Below are 17,620 nucleotides of genomic sequence, written 5' to 3'. Positions count from 1 at the left end.
TTATCGTGACGAAGCGAAAACGTAATAATATAAATATTACTCATTAATTCGATCGATCGAAGGGTTGAGCTAACGTGTCACGCTGTTTAGCCCGTATAATTGCCGCGATTTCCTATTAAAATGACGTGCACGCTCATCAGCATCTTAGAGGTGTACCGAATCGAAGCGGCTCGCGATGTTCACGCTTCGCCGAAGCGAAGAGAGATCAGAAGAAATGCCGATGATTGGCTGCCATCTTCGGCCGGTCCTCCAAGTTTCTGAGAAGAAAAAAACGAAAAAATGACAACGGAATAAGAAGGAGACGATCGTTCGCGAAGAAGGGCCTTCGATTAACCGCGTGATTTTTTTGTTTCGTATCCTATCGATGGAAAAGCCAAACATTCAGGGACATCTTCTCATGCTGTGGGAATTGCACCGTCTACCGTGCATAAACGCATTTTCCGTCTACCAACAAAAAATTCACGAGAAGAAGGTTTGTTGGTTCTAGATTAGATGAGAAATGCGAGTTCACTCTCGAACAGTTCCACGTCATTGCCTCTTACTTGTTCAGAGTAGACGATATCCCGGGCAAAATAACTTTAAAATATTTTACAATATCTTCTTCCGATGATACACTGAGAGAAAAATCTGGTTGCATTAATTAGAATTCTGGTAGATTCAACCAGTATGTCTGTTGGAAAATGGACGAACCAGAATTCTTGTAGGAATTACCAGATGAATCTGATTAATTTCTTCCTGTTAAATTTACCAAATTTTCTGGTTAATAATACTAAACTCGCCAGCACGAAGTCGTCTAAAATTTTTTCCATCTAATCTCAAAAGTCTGTTTAATATTCTGAATTCCAATTTTCAATTTTTTCCCCAAACTTTAGAGGCCTCTAGCTCGGAAAGGAGTTCATTTGCGTAGATTATGTTCGTAGGAAAAAAAAGTCTTATTTTGACCTCTAGAATACGCTTCTAAAGTTTAGTGCATCATTTCAGATACATCCTGTATAATGCAATCAAGAAAAATATATTCTTATGATTTAAGATTTAATTTTCTTGAGTGGAAAGGAAACAATGTTAAATAACATTTTTAAATCAAAAATTATAATTTCTTAAAGTAGAATTAAATAATTATAGATTCTTGAGATGACAATTACACACTGAGAAAAAAATCTGGTTGCATTAATTAGAATTCTGGTAGATTCAACCAGTATGTTGATAAATGGACGAACTAGAATTCTTGTAGGAATTACCAGATGAATCTGATTAATTTCTTCCTGTTAAATTTATCCAATTTTCTAGTTAATAATATTAAATTCGCCAGCATCAAGTCGTCTAAAATTTTTTCCATCTAATCCCAAAAGTCTGTTTAATATTCTGAATTTCAACAAGATTATTGGATAAATTCAATCCAGATTATTGAAGAAATTATTTTAATCAGTTTGTTAGAAATTAAACTGATAAACAGTGATGCAAGAAAAGGATGCAGCTCAAACACACAATCAGAGAGCTAGTCCTCTTTCTGGCATTACTGCTCGTAAGAGAAAAAAAAATATACTTTGGATTTAATGTTAATACTAGTTCTTTATATATATTTTATGGCAAATATTGAAGATGAGTTAAGTTAGGAGTGGCAAGCAAAGAAATTAATGTAACAAGAAATTTTATAGATCCAACCAGAAAATACTAATCAAATCCTTATAATAAAATCTATTAAACGTTCTAGTTAAAAAAAATCGAATCTTATGATAACTAGAAATTCTTGTTTGATTTAACTAAAATGCCTTCAATCATACACAGAAAAAAAAACATTCTTGTTTTGAAAATATTTATTATATTTAGTTTTAACATGGAAATCTTGAAACGAGATTATATTGCGTTAATTAAAGAAAAATATAATTGCTTACTTGAATGAAGCCATTTTATATACCTAGTTGAATCAAGAAAAATATATTCTTATGATTTAAGATTTAATTTTCTTTAATGGAAAAGAAACAATGTTGGATAGAAAATAACATTTTTGAATCAAAGATTATAATTTTCTTAAAGTAGAATTAAATAATTATATATTCTTGAGACGACAATTACAATATTGAAATAAGACTATAATATTGTTGAAATTTAAAATTATTAAACTCCTTCCAAGAAGATTATAAATTGTTGCGTATATACGAAACAATGAACGCGTTAGTTTAAGTATATAAATTTTGATTTGACATTTATTTCTTTTCTGTGTACACGTCTCGTTGATACAATCAAACGATTTTTCTCAGTGTATCAATAATGATCTTTCTTCTCGGAAAAATTAAAATAAACTCCCGCAAGATTAAAATATGAACGCTCTGTCTTCGATCGTCAAGTTGAAGGCTGACGTAAGAACGTATCATCCCGGAGCATTTTTCCTTCTTTTTTCGTGCGATTTTTTTTTCACGCTAACGCGTGAAAGAAGCAGATCATGATCGAGGCACGGGTGTAAAGGAACGATGTACAAAGGAGCTCGTTCCCCTGTACATCAGCGATGCAATAGCCGCACCTCCCTTCATTCAACCGGACACGCGGACGTGTCGTTGTCGTGAAAGGGTTAAAAAAAGAGGGCCGACAACCGCTCTACTCCGGGTCGCCGCAAATTCGCGATAACGTCGACCGCGGACAGGCTCTCTCGGTGACTTAACACGCGTGACACGTCCACCTCGTGCCGAGGTGGCGCAAATGCGGGACGCGATCGACGACGACGACGAAGAGGCCGCGGACAAGGAGGAAGATGCACCCGGGTTGCGTGCGCGAGAGAAAGAAAGCGGAACGGTACGAGCTTGCCGTTTGCGGGTAAGGCATTATGGGAATTCACGGTGTGAAGGCATGTGTTGTTCTCTGGAGGCCGTTGGAGGACGTGTCGCGGCTTGCATCGACGATTCGCCTCTGACAAAGGAACACCCAGTACCGCGTGCAGGATGCGTGACAAAACAGGATGTTCGATACGCATGGGATTCTATCGAAATTTTTTAATTGCCTCCAACAATAAAACTCGTATCTCTTATCAAAATATGCCGTACGATGGGAAGGAATTATATCACAAATGGAAGATTTACATTGATAAGATACATGAAATTTATGTTGTAGTAATTTATGTGGATGATACACTGAGGGGAAAATTTTTTTTTAAATCAAATAAATTTGTTTTCTCGAAACTTTTGCTTCAAATGCAAGGAATTATTTATTTCATTTAATCAAAAGCATTTAATTTTAATTAAATATGCATGTTACATTAAGTACATTATTTTCATTTATATATTTTTTATTTTTAAATACTATTTTCGTAAAATATATACTATAATTTATTAAATTAAATATATTATTTTTTTTAATTAAAAAATTAAAAATTTTGGGGAATAAAACATGCATTTTAATAAATATTTTGTAAAATTAAAATAAAAATGTTTAATTAAAAATTATATTTTTTTTAAACATATGTAAATAAATACTTAACTTAAGCAAACAGACGTTTGGAATACAAGTAAATACGTGATTAGTACCCACCGAATAAATAGCTTTCTTGAGTTAACTAAAATTTTTTTATTTCAAGATAATTTTTTCCTCAGTGTATACATGTGCACATGAGAGAAAAACAACTCCTTATGCTAAGTGTTTGAAATCGTGGCAAGTGGATTAAAGCAGGGAAATTCAATTTACACGACGTACATGATTCAATTACAAGGATTTGAATTAAATTTCTCTGCTTTAATCCTTTCGCCGTGATTTCAACAGATTGTTTCTCTTGAATTCGCATCAATCATTAGACTTGTATTCCATTATATCACGTAGATATGATCGCTGTCTCTAAGCCTTTTTTCTGGTAAAGTCGGAACGAGTAAGTGTGCCGTCAATTTGCCTTACGAGAGAGAAGTCTGAGCCACATGCGTGACTAACCGGATCACTCGATGCGTGCGTGTACGCAAGTTTCGGGTCCTTTTGATCGGGCTGCTTAATCCTTGGACGATGGTTGCGTCGAAAAAGAATGTGAGGAACGGGTTTGAAAATCTGCGAGTTTAATGCCAACGTCACCGATGCCATGAGCGGATTAGCCGTCCGATTTTTGCGACGCGGCGCAAAATCTCTTTCATCTGAAAGACCCCGCTTTGATAAAGTTATTCGAACCCGTGCCGCTCATAATCCCGAATGCGTCCAATCGTTAAAGCTCTGGTCAAGAATTTTTTACACTATATATTTTATCACAGAAAAGAATTTTTTTTATACCATATATTTTATCACAGAAAATTAAATGCGAGATAATTAATTAAATATAAAATAATTGCAATATAAATTTTATGCTACTTTAATTACAGTATAATTTTATTTTAAATATAAATACAAACTTTATGGCCTTCATTTATGATATTTCTACGATGCCAGCAAAATTCCTTTTCTTTTTATTTATGTTTCCATTAAAGTTTGAGATTTATTTTAATCGGCAAATCGCCAGGTCTTGCTTGAAATGAGGAGAAATTTTCTGATCGAGCTAGCGATTTCTGATTCTTCTAGGCGATTAAGAGTGGGAGAGCGTGAAATCCTTGCAAACAAATCTCGTCGCGTCGTAAGCTGCAATTTCGCATCCGTGAGAGGTGCATTTATTTAAAAACGAGTCGCAAGGAAGGCCGGGGGGCTCAAGTCGGCGGACGAAAATTATTGACTCGTGTATCTCTGCTCGTTAATTTCGGCGGTGGCGATGCGACCCCTCGACTACTCGCATATAAACGACGGCGAATATCATCCAGTCGAGCGTCCACCGTTTAATGGGGAGGCCGTTTTGATAAGCCCACGACGGGGGAAGTAATACGTGCGAGACGCGCTAATCGCCCGTTCTATTTTCGAACGCAGATAAAACCGGTATATAAGGCATAATCCGAGACCGAAACACTGTAAACTTATCTTGTCTCTCGTCGTTTTCTTTCTGAAAAATCGCGAGATTGGCGGCGACCTTAAACCAATGAAAAAATATTCCCTAAATTTTATACTGTAAAAATATTTCACCAAAATTAATATATCACATTTTATATTATTAAAAATATATCATATTTTATATTATTAAAAAATATATCATTTTATATTATTCCACAAAGAATATTCCATAAATTTTATACTGTAAAAATATTTTATAAAAATATATAATATATTTTATATTTAAATATTTTTTAATTACATTTTTTTTTACTATTAAGAATCTGTCGTTTATTTTAAGATATATATAACCCGCTACATTTTATTTATTTCTTTAATGTAAAATATTTTATGAGTAGAAATTTTATAAATAAATATTCATAAAATTTATATTTATTTATAAAATTTATATATATTCATAAAATTTATATTTATATAAATATTCTTAACTTGTGAATATTGCCTTAGATGCGATCATAGATTAAGAATCACATGAACGGATGAAAACAACTTAATATTGCGGAAGGAATAAAAAAAATCAACGCCAACGATGGTCTTCATTATATAAAGCGGAAGGTAGTGTCGAAAGTGCGACGTTACAAACGAATAAGTGGACCATATTTGCGCCATATCCGCTTGTCCATCGCGCTGCTGCAACGATAAATGCCAATTACTTTACTTCGACCATCCCGTCAATTAGATTCGTACGCCTTCAGTCCGCGAAACGTCATTTTTCAAAGGTATGCAAAAACGGATGCTGGCATTTTATCGACACTCAATCAGCAAATTAAATCGCGATGAAAAACTCTCTAACGTAAGAGTCATCTGCAAAAAATCCACGCACATTCGTTTACGGAAAACAAGCTAATTTAAACGCAGATGATTGACATTAGCACCTTCTTTCATGGTCGAACGAGTTATTTATATCGACACTGACTATAATTAGAGACTATAACAATAATTATTCGAGTCGTAATTGAAATCGAGCATGATCGAGGTCCGTCGTTATTAGGAGCGGCCATACGCTCTTTGAGTTGGGGAACGTCGATGGATAGCTTGTAATAATGAGAAGCGTAATAATTAGCGTGCAAATTGCGGCCGAGCCTGTGGGCGTCGTATTTATTCGCATGAACGGCGCGAGAGAGGAAATTAGAACGTGCGTACGATTCCACGCGTACGCGAAGGCCGCGCGCGCGACGCACGCAAAATAATAGGGTAACTATGTATTACGAGCGACCCGATTATTATGCCATCTCGGCAGATTGTTTTTCAGAAGTTAAAAATAAATTATTTGTAATAAAATAGTAAAAATAATTATCATGAAATTTTAAAAACTAAAAAGCCATACGGCAAGTCTCTATATTAAATTCATATATTAATATGTTAAACTTTATATTTGAAACGCAAACAATAATTAAATTATACCGAAATAAATAAATTTATATCTAAAAAATCTTTTAAAAAATCGCGCGACGCACGCAAAATAATAGGGTAACTATGTATTACGAGCGACCCGATTATTATGCCATCTCGGCAGATTGTTTTTCAAAAGTTAAAAATAAATTATTTGTAATAAAATAGTAAAAAATAATTATTATGAAATTTTAAAAACTAAAAAGCCATACGTTAAGTCTCTATATTAAATTCATATATTAATATGTTAAACTTTATATTTGAAACGCAAACAATAATTAAATTATACCGAAATAAATAAATTTATATCTAAAAAATCTTCATTATGTAAATTTCTTAAATTTCTATTAAAGGATTTCTATTAAATTAAAGGAAGGGCATTGCTGTTAATTTGTGTAATTAATTGAGAATGAAAAATGTAATTGTCTTAAAAATATTTTTCGATTCATAAACAAAATCTCCAATGAAATATTTTTTATATCAAAAGATAAAAATGGCAATAAACTTAATTAGAATAAATAAAATTAAAAGAATTCTTAATTAAACTAAATGAAATACTTAGTTGAAATGCTGTTTACCTTTAGATAAAAGAAAACAACAATTGCGTCAATATGTACAATTGATTTAAGAAAAAAGGAGGAGAGGGACAGAATTTTTAGAAAAATTTTTAAAAAGAGGGAGCTAAAAATGTCGCGCGTAACAAAAAGTGATACGATGATATATATGTTGAGAGCGAACATATCTAGCGGGGGAGGGGAATAAGAAAAGATCGGCAGGCCTGACATGAGCTGGGCCTTTTTTTTGTTAACGATTGATCGAGGCAAACCTCGCGGCCAACAGAGGCGACAGAATGTCGACGCAAGGCCAGCACACGAGCTGCACACGAGCAGCACACTTTCATGGTGTTTTTCGTGCCGCATACGCATTGTGCGTGCATGCGTGGTGGGGTGGGGCCCGTGAAGGAGACAGAGAATAGCTTCGACTGGAGGTAAACGAGCCTGCGGCCCATCTATTTACTGACACCCATCGGAATGGTCCGATTTGGGGTTGCTGCAGTGTCGGCTCGATGTCAACAATTCCACGGGTGCCAATGGAATTTTTATTTTGCTTCAAATATATTTAAATTAATATATATATAATATTAAATTAATATAATAAATTAATATATATATATATATATATATATATATATAATATATTAATTTATTTATTATTATTAATATATTTATATATATTTCGTCTTGTATATTAATATATAAATTAATATATAAATTTATATATATATATATATATATATATTTAAATTAATATATATAATATATTAATATATTTATAATATATTTATATATATTTCGTCTTGTATATATATATCAATAATTATCCTTGAATTGTGCATCATTCATACATGAGAAAATAGATAAAAAATATTACGAAATGTTGTTTAAATTATTATTACTTTATATTGCTTATTTGAATTATATCTCGCAGAGGCTATCTATTTATTTAAAAGAGATATTGGAAAAAAATTCATGAGTTTAGGATTTCTCGCGAATGATTTCGGGGTGCGAAAGAGTTGCGTGCCAGTCCTGACTGGCTGCGACACACTTGCGGGGCTTTCGGGCCCACTATGATCGGGGGAGTCTGCGAAACGGGCCCCTTAACACGGGAAGATTCCGTTTGCCACGTTCCCACGAAGGTGAGGCACCACCTGTGCGTCAGAACGAGGGCGAGGGCAACCCCGTGAAACGGGGGGACGAAGGGACGCTATGATTTTCGACCCTAATTTCGATTCAGAAAAAAGGAGCTGCCCACTCAGCCCTTACGGCCAGCTCAAGAAGGGTGTTAAACGAGCCGAGGTTAAGCCGAGGATCGCGCGGTAGTTAGTTTTCCAATCTGAAAAGCGAGGGTGAGATTGGACTTTTTAAATGTTGATGCGAGGGCGAGGATGCAAACTTATTTTAACGAGCCACATGGAGGGCAGAGGGGTTAAAAGGATAATGGAGACTCGTGAATTCCACTTATCCCTCGATCTTATTCGCTTTTTTTTTGTGCGCGAATTTATTACGTATCTGTTATTTATTAAATATTGAATTTATTACGTCTGTTATTTAAAATAATTCTCTTCAAGATCACTCAGTCAGTATATTGAGTCTGGAATTTTTCTTAAAAGATTTTTTCTCGAATCATATTTGGAAGCTGAGAGCGTATCATGATCTTCGAATTCCAGATTAAGCGCTCGAATAACAAATTACGTAGAAAACGGGAGGTACTTAATAGAGTTAGAGGATCCTGCTCAGGCTCTCATTAAGGAATCGAAGAGGCCCCAGATGACTCTCTATCGCCGCGCAAGCTGCCACTCTCAAGTGGCCGACTAAAATTAACTTCTATACAGGGGCCGGACGCGCCTCTTATTTTTCCAGACCCCGACGGCGAGGCCCCTCGTCAACGCGCAAACGATGAGCGGACTAATTAACGAGCACCACCAATTAACGTGGTGCCCGTGATGATTCCACATCGCAGGCGTGTTCCACATTTTCACGTTGTAAGGTGATGCGTTAGTTTCTGATGCGTTGATGCCCCTCTCACCGACCTGTGGACCATCTTCGTTAAAGAAAGGCCGAAAAATCTGTATTCTTGAATTATTTCAAATCTCGACAGTCGATTCCTTCTCTTTGTTTAAATTTCGATAATAAATGAAGAATAATTTCGTGATTATTTTGCGAGAAACAGAGATCTATTTTCTATTTTTCTGAAAAGAAACATTTTTTTTGTACAAATAAGAGAGGAAAATCTCTAACAAGTACAGAGATACTGATTAAGAACACTTTGTTAGTTTGCATTTTTTTGTACGAATAATAAAATGCAACATTTTCTTTTTAATAATTTTTTTAAGGATGCTTTGTATGTACAATCCCAGCAAAAAATAGCTGAAAATCAATATTGACGAATATCCACTTTTGGTGTATTTTGAATATGAGAAATTATGTGGAATATTACAATGATCTTTGATCTTAGCTACAGTACAGAGATGTATTTTTTAATATTTATTACGTTTTTACTGAAATATTGCGAATTTTGTTAATCGAAATGATTAACTTTTGGCAGAGAATTTCGCCTTGTGACAGATACATGGCTAACTTCATTAAATTATATTTAATATATTTTTAACCAGTTAGTACTTGTATAATATTATTTGACCAAACATTTCCTCTGTGTCTAAACTTTTGCAAATTTTAAACAAATTTCGAATATTATTTCCACGTGTTTTTGTCATTTGAATCGACGTGGTTATACGTTTCCCATAAGAACACATGTTAATTCGGTGCAAATTAAAATCCTTATAACTTGTGAATCGATTTAAAAATTGTACTGAAGATTCTAAACATATGTAAGGACATTCTGTACAATTTTCATTAAATTCTCAATATTTTAAAAATAGATACAAAACATCCTTAATTTAAATACGATTTAAAAATTGTATTGAAAATTCTAAACATATGTAAGAACGTTCTGTACAATTTTCATTAAATTCTCAATATTTTGAAAATAGCTACAAAACATCCTTAATTTAAATATGTATAATCGCAACAATTTATCCTACATCTCTCTTCAGAGGGGCCACGCATCTAACAAAGTATTTGCGCCATTAATGCCGCGACAATCCCAAATTGCACTACGTTCGACACGTTCCATCCTATTGCGGTCTCGACCATTTCAAAAACCGATACTTGGATTTCGTCGTCGAATTTTACGAGCGTCCCTGAACACTCCTACGATTCACCCGCGCGATTAAAAGTGGAAGTTGGACGGGTATCCGTTGGCACCGTTGCTCGACTGACCTCCCGGCCGGGTATCGGGGCAAATTCGGGTCCCCCCGGAGCAGGTGGTTTCGCGGAGGAGAGGAACCGGATCCGAGGCACACGGACGACAACACGACGACGATTACGCATGGGGACACGCGATTATACCGAGGACTAACGGTACGGGCGATGAGAAAAATGCCAACCGCGAAAATTGCGGCACTTCGCGTCACGACCTCGGCACTTTTTCGCGTCGGTCGCGTCGAGCGTAGCCACCGGTAACAGTACATTATTCTCTTCGTGGCCGGGCGAGGCCGAGCACGTGAGTCACATATCGTGCGTTGCATCGCGCGGATGCTATCGTTAACAAGCCAAGCGAGCCAGCGCGCGAGCAGCTGGCGCGAATCCTCACCTGACGCGCCTCGTAATCGAGTCCTGTTAAACGGGTCACGCGGTCACTTTGATATTTATCGAGTTTGCGTGTCGCCGTTTTCGATCTCGTTCTCTCATCCCCCCTCCTCTTCCCTCCCCCTTTCCCGATAATTAAATTCTCGAGGCAACAGGAAGCGCGTAACTGTAATTTCCATCGATGGACCTGGAATCAAACCGACACACGTCTTACGTTCATGAGCGCGAATAATTAATCCTTGCTCCTTTCGGCGATCACATCTGCGAAGCGAATAGAAACCATGAGTAGGCGTTTTTTAAGCGTGGATTAGCCTACTTTGACTATCTCTTGACGTGTTCATTGTAAATGTTTTGTGCATCGTTTTTAATATGCTACTTGTTGAATCAAACTTCAACGAGATGAAAGAACTCTATTAGTATCTTAAAAGAAATATTAATAGCCCACGTTTTAAGGATGTTTTGTATCTATTTTCAAAATATCGAGAATTTAATGAAAATTGTACAGAATGTCCTTACATACGTTTAGAATCTTCAGTACAATTTTTAAATCGATTCACAAGTTACAAGGATTTTAATTTGCATCGAATTAACATGTGTTCTTATGGGAAACGTATAACCACGTCGATTCAAATGACAAAAACACATGGAAATAATATTCAGAATTTGTTTAAAATTTGCAAAACTTTAGATACAAAGGAAATATTTGGTCAAATAATATTATACAAGTACTAACTCGTTAAAAAGATATTAAATATAATTGAATGAAGTTAGCCATGTATCTGTCACAAGGCGAAATTCTCTGCCAAAAGTTAATCATTTCGATTAACAAAATTCGGAATATTTCAGTAAAAACGCAATAAATATTAAAAAATACAATTACTGAGTTTATTTTTCTTTTTTTAAGTAATAGTTTTCTTCAACAAAGAATATATTCTTGATAATATTCTTAAAATATACTTATCACAAGTCTTAGAAAATCTCATTATCATGTATTCAAAAGAAAAATTTATATTCTCTTCAAGAATATTGTAAAGTTGTAAAGTTTTAATTTAATATTCTTGACTAAAGTTGTAAAGTTTTAATTTAATATTCTTGACTAAAATACTGCACTTACTAAAATTCAGAATATATTCAATTAAGTTTAATGCTTGTGGTGAACTTATGATACGAACTTATGATATACTTAAAATAATATTTACTTGAATACATTTTTCTCTGTGTACTTAAAATACACCAAAAATAGATATATTCGTCAATATTGTATATTTTCAGCTACTTTTGGCTGGGATTGTACATACAAAACATCCTTAAACGTTAATAAAAATTTCTCAGGAAAAATAAAAACCTTTAATTTCAAATTTTTCGATTCGCAAATCTTTGAAATTATCTAGTACTGGTCATTGCTCGTTAAAGAAACTGTAATTTATCTTCAATGATTTCTTCGATAGACGAACGAATTTTAATGAGTTGAGAGAGCGATGATTGCGATAGTGGTTGTTTAGAACCGTCCACTTTAAGTTTCTGCCAACGCAACGAAACGAATCTTTGATTAGCGAAATTTTTCACAATAATCACGAATACAGACAAAAATTCTAATTTCCGAGAAATGATTCAATTAAATTTAACGATCGACAGCAAATAGTAGGTTCTCAATAATCGCGTAAACGTTTTCGAAATCGCTGATTCGGAATTGCCAGCCTCGTTTTTCAATTTGACGTTTCTTCGCGAGACTCGGAGAAAGAAAGAGAGACGGAGATAAACATCGTTAAGTATAAATGATTGATTTGGTTTCAACCGTGAGACTCCTTAATTTCTGACTTGTTTAATTTGCCATTAAAACATTGCACGATTTGTCCTTGTACCCAACGATAAATTCAGAATATTTTCCAGATGAGAATCATGTCAACGTTAAACGAGGAGGCTCGTTATTTATATTGTACAAAACATAATACTGATAAATTCGTCGAAAACCTGTTTGATACTTAAAATACACTTATGAAGAAATGTCTCACCATTAATTAAAAAATTTCGGCGAATTTTTATTTGTAATAACCGAGTGGTTCAATGCAAATAAATGTACGAAAGATACGTTTACGAGAGATCAGCGCCAATATATACGACTAGAAATTAATCTCGCTCTTAATGAAAATTAATACATTGTTTTTAGTTGCAAGCTTAATCGCTTGAAATTGTTTTGTACTCGATTATCTACGATACTTTCCGTCTTCGGGGCCAGACGGATGATGTAACGTAAGAAACGGTATCAGTGTCGAATCTCGTCGGCACTTAACGTCTCGAGAGGAAAGAGATCCGTTTGACTTAATGGCTGATTATGTGCGCTGCGTACGGATTAAGTTGTCTCACGATATCGAGCGGCTCCTTTGTGAGGGTTAATCGTATGCGAAAGGAACGCGAGAGATTGATGTGGGAAGGGGATCGAATTCAGTTCGTATAAAGATGAAATAAAATCAGAATCCAGAGAGTAAAAGAAGTCGCATTCTCTCCGAATGTATAAGTCTTTTATTTCTTTCTCGCGATCGAGAGATGAATTTTTGGATAAGATTAGCTAGATTTCGTAATTAAATTCCTCCTCAAACAGTGAAAGGTGAAGTTTATCGGAAACAGCGTTCCTCGCGAGCCTCACCGATGAGATCATTAATGAAATCATGCTTCTTTAAAAAACGATTCAAAATATTATTTTACAAATTTTTAACATAAATTTCAAATATAAATTTTTAACATAAATTTCAAATATAAATTTTAAATATAAATTTTAAGATGTTTTAAATATGTTTTAAATATAAATTTTCAGGATGTTTTGTGTGTACCTATTTTCAAAATATTGAGAATTTAATAAAAATTGTACAGACTGTCCTTACATATGTTTAGAATCTTCAGTACAATTTTTATCGATTCACTAAAGCGTTCACAAGTTATAAGGATTTTAATTTGCATCGAATTAACATGTGTTCTTATGGAAAACGTATAATCACGTCGATTCAAGTGACAAAAACACATGGAAATAATATTCAGAATTTGTTGAAAATTTGCAAAAGTTTAGATACAGAAAAAATATTTGGTCAAATAATATTATATACTAACTGGTTAAAAAGATATTAAATATAATTTAAAATGAAGTTAGCCATGTATCTGTCACAAGACGAAATTCTCTGCCAAAAGTTAATCATTTCGATTAACACAATTCGGGATATTTCAGTAAAAACGCAATAAATATTAAAAAATACATCTCTGCACTGTAATTAAGATCAAATTGTCCACACAAATATTCCACACAATTTCTCATACTCAAAATACACCAAAAGTGGATATTCGTCAATATTGATTTTCAATTACTTTTTGCTGGGATTGTACATACGAAACATCCTTAAATATAAATTTTAAATATAAATATCAGAAATTTATATTTTGATATGTAATTTATTATCTAAATTTATGTTACGCTATTGTATATTTCACATATAAGAAGTTATACTTTATTTGATTATAATGGTATTCTATCAATTAAAAATTTAGAATGTAAAGTAAAAAATTTAAAATATATAGGAATAGATAAAATTAATTATAAAATACAAAAAAATTAATTATAGAATAAAAAAAATTTACACATATAAATTTAGAATATAAAATTTAGAAAAATAAAATTTTATTCTTATTTCGATCATTTTATAATAAATATTATATTATGATAAATATTTAAATATTATATAATAAATATAAATATTAATATTATATTATATATTTATATATATTATTTTTAAAATATTTTATAATATTTATTATATTCAAATCTCATATATATTATTAATTTCGAGCGATTGCAGGGTGAGTCATCTCGTATCAAGTTGGAATTTCTACCTTTTAAAAGCCGATACACACCGAGTGTCACCGAATGTCACGCGAGCGTCGCGAATAACAAGTCGTTCCCACACTTTCAATACGAGAACGGTGTCTCTCATCAGTGTCTGACCGCGGCTGACGTAAATCGCAGAAACCTGGCGGCTGCCCGATCCCGATCTGATTGCCGATGCAGCCGATTTCGAAGTCGTTAAACTCATTTCCTCTCGCGGCACCATCCTCGGTGACTTTCACCTCGCCCGGCCAGATTGAGCGGTAAAGCCTGTCAAGCCTTACGTAAGCCCGGACGTGAACAGGCACTCGGTCCCATCCGCACGAGCCCGATTAATCGGCATCGGTAAGCCTGCCTTCCGTAAATCGCCGTAAATTGCATGCGCGACGCACGCGGGGACTCGCATGTGAATTGCTATCTTACGTAAATATTGTCGAGGCCTTCTCGGTCGCACCCGGCGCGACAGACTGCATAAATAAAAGTGCAATTGATTTCGAGATTAAAATTTCAAAACTTTCTCGATATTACAACTCGAAAACATTAAATTTACACGAAGGAAAGTACGTACTTTTTTTATAACTATAATATATAATCAATTTTAACATATAATTATCTGTCGCAAATCCTTTGCAGAGCGACTTCAATTGTATTCGTGAAATTTCTTTCATCTCAATTAGCAATTTCGCCTAATAAATATTACCATTGTTATTGCCGGCACTTGTGTAACGCAGCAAGCCGCGTTATACGCGTATGTGTGCGATAATAGGTAGAGGAAGCAGCTTGATATTGTTTCGTTGCGGTGACTTCCTTGTTCATTCATGCGAGTCGCTTTGCGAAGCGAACTGGAAATACTTTTATGTGTGTGATAAGCGTTTCTGGAATTCCGAGCGAGTGTTTGAATTGCATTACTCAACCGAAATGTCGTTTGCGTGGGTGGGTGCAGGTAGCCACCTTTGTTTTCCTAATTATTCATATCAAACAATTGATTCGTTGAAAGTTCCGCAAAAAGATAAGTCGATATTCGCTGAAAATGACTAAAATATTGAAACGAAAAATGTAAGAGAATTAGTTGTCCAAGATAGAAAGATGTCTCCTATAATTTTTATTAAAATCAGAGACGATTCTCTGACTTTCTGAAGATCATGATTCACGCCTTAACTTTGACAAAAAAAATGTATACCAGTAATTAAGGCTCGTTGGTGCAGGTAGCCACCTTTGTTTTCCTAATTATTCATATCAAACAATCGGCTCGTTGAAAGTTCCGCAAAAAGATAAGTCGATATTCGCTGAAAATGACTAAAATATTGAAACGAAAAATGTAAGAGAATTAGTTGTCCAAGATAGAAAGATGTCTCCTATAATTTTTATTAAAATCAGAGATGATTCTCTGACTTTCTGAAGATCATGATTCACGCCTTAACTTCGACAAAAAAAATGTATACCAGTAATTAAGGCTCGTTGGTGGGTGCAGGTAGCCACCTTTGTTTTTCTAATTATTCATATCAAACAATCGATTCGTTGAAAGTTCCGCAAGAAGACAGGTCGGTATTCGCTGAAAATGACTAAAATATTGAAACGAAAATGTAAGAGAACTAGTTGTCCAAGATAGAAAGATGCCTCCTATAATATTTATTAAAATCAGAGACGATTCTCTGACTTTCTGAAGATCATGATTCACGCCTTAACTTTGACAAAAAAAATGTATACCAGTAATTAAGGCTCGTTGGTGGGTGCAAGTAGCCACCTTTGTTTTCCTAATTATTCATATCAAACAATCGACTCGTTGAAAGTTCCGCAAAAAGACAGGTCGATATTCGCTGAAAATGACTAAAATATTGAAACGAAAAATGTAAGAGAATTAGTTGTCCAAGATAGAAAGATGCCTCCTATAATTTTTATTAAAATCAGAGATGATTCTCTGACTTTCTGAAGATCATGATTCACGCCTTAACTTCGACAAAAAAAATGTATACCAGTAATTAAGGCTCGTTGGTGGGTGCAGGTAGCCACTTTTGTTTTCCTAATTGTTCATATCAAACAATCGATTCGTTGAAAGTTCCGCAAAAAGACAGGTCGATATTCGCTGAAAATGACTAAAATATTGAAACGAAAATGTAAAAGAACTAGGTGTCCAAGATAGAAAGATGCCTCCTATAATTTTTATTAAAATCAGAGACGATTCTCTGACTTTCTGAAGATCATGATTCACGCCTTAACTTTGACAAAAAAAATGTATACCAGTAATTAAGGCTCGTTTAATCCCGCGACCGGAGATCGATGTATCCGCAAAAAGATTTCCAGCAGGTGGCACGTAAAAAAACATACGTGTCGTGAGCGTAGCTTCAACATTGTGGCGTGCGAAAAACGATGAGGATGATTACTGCTGCGCAAAAGGTAACTTTTGATCCTACATTAGCTTAGTAAGTCGTGCTCGGGAGAGGAAGAGAAGAAGCGGATAGATTCTGCGGCCTTAATTACGGACGAAAGTACATACGTACTGTCCGTAGATTCCGCAGAATGCGTGGCCGACAAGACATAGATGACTTGAAGCATGACAATGCTTCACACGGTGAAGCACATGTCGAGATCCGTGACGAATCAACACCTGCATAGTAATTACCTTGCTCGCATCGAGGGATCATTATGAATTTCTTGCGCTTATACATATATTTTTGGAAAAGATTTCCATCTCGAACGATAACACGAGACGAATTTTACAGCATGCTAGATATTTTCGCGTGAACCAGCTTGTCAAGATTCTTCTTTGAAGAACAGAATCACGTGTCTGCGAGAATTTAAATAGAAACGAAGTTTGCACTTTCCCTCAAAATTTTAAATAATCCCTACGATTGCTTTATTCGATAAACATTGCTGTCTAAATTTTAAAATTCGATAAACATTGCTGTCTAAATTTTAAAATTCAGAAGGAGAAAGAGAGAGCAGTATTTAGAGTTTAATAATTTGCGTCTAGCGTAATTATTCAAATTACGTCAAGAGAATTTCTACGAAAGATTCCTCACAAAGAAGCCGTAGAAAAAGTTCGGCAAAAAGATGGAAAAGTAACGGACGTTGCCGCGGGCGACCGGCTATAATCTAGACAGCGTGCGACGTAAACTTGCTTTATGGACGACACGAGTGAGGAAAGATTCTGGTGAAGCAACCAAGAGCGGAGGAAGATGCCAACGGAGGCAGAATGAAGACAAACAACGATTAT

At 34.6% G+C, this 17,620-nt stretch overlaps 1 protein-coding gene across 12 annotated transcripts in view; it reads left to right on the top strand.

Moving 5' to 3' along the window:
* LOC105256308 (tubulin polyglutamylase TTLL4) overlaps positions 1–17,620 on the top strand; it is a 176,522-nt gene that overhangs the window by 142,355 nt on the left and 16,547 nt on the right. For 2 of the 12 annotated variants that reach the window (XM_025407606.1, XM_011266118.3), the window contains exon 1: positions 14,508–14,751. The exons of 9 other annotated variants lie outside the window; for them this stretch is intronic. The gene's annotated coding sequence lies outside the window, so the exon portion shown is untranslated. Of the gene's footprint in view, positions 1–14,507; positions 14,752–17,620 lie in introns of those variants that run through there. One more of the 12 variants, XM_011266121.3, reaches the window with a different exon arrangement.

This window comes from Camponotus floridanus, unplaced genomic scaffold, assembly GCF_003227725.1.
Source record: "Camponotus floridanus strain SB8 unplaced genomic scaffold, Cflo_v7.5 scaffold18, whole genome shotgun sequence".
Taxonomy (NCBI): Eukaryota; Metazoa; Arthropoda; class Insecta; order Hymenoptera; family Formicidae; genus Camponotus; species Camponotus floridanus.
The sequence above is the reverse complement of the archived record's forward strand: the minus strand, read 5'-3'. Positions and strand labels throughout refer to the sequence as shown.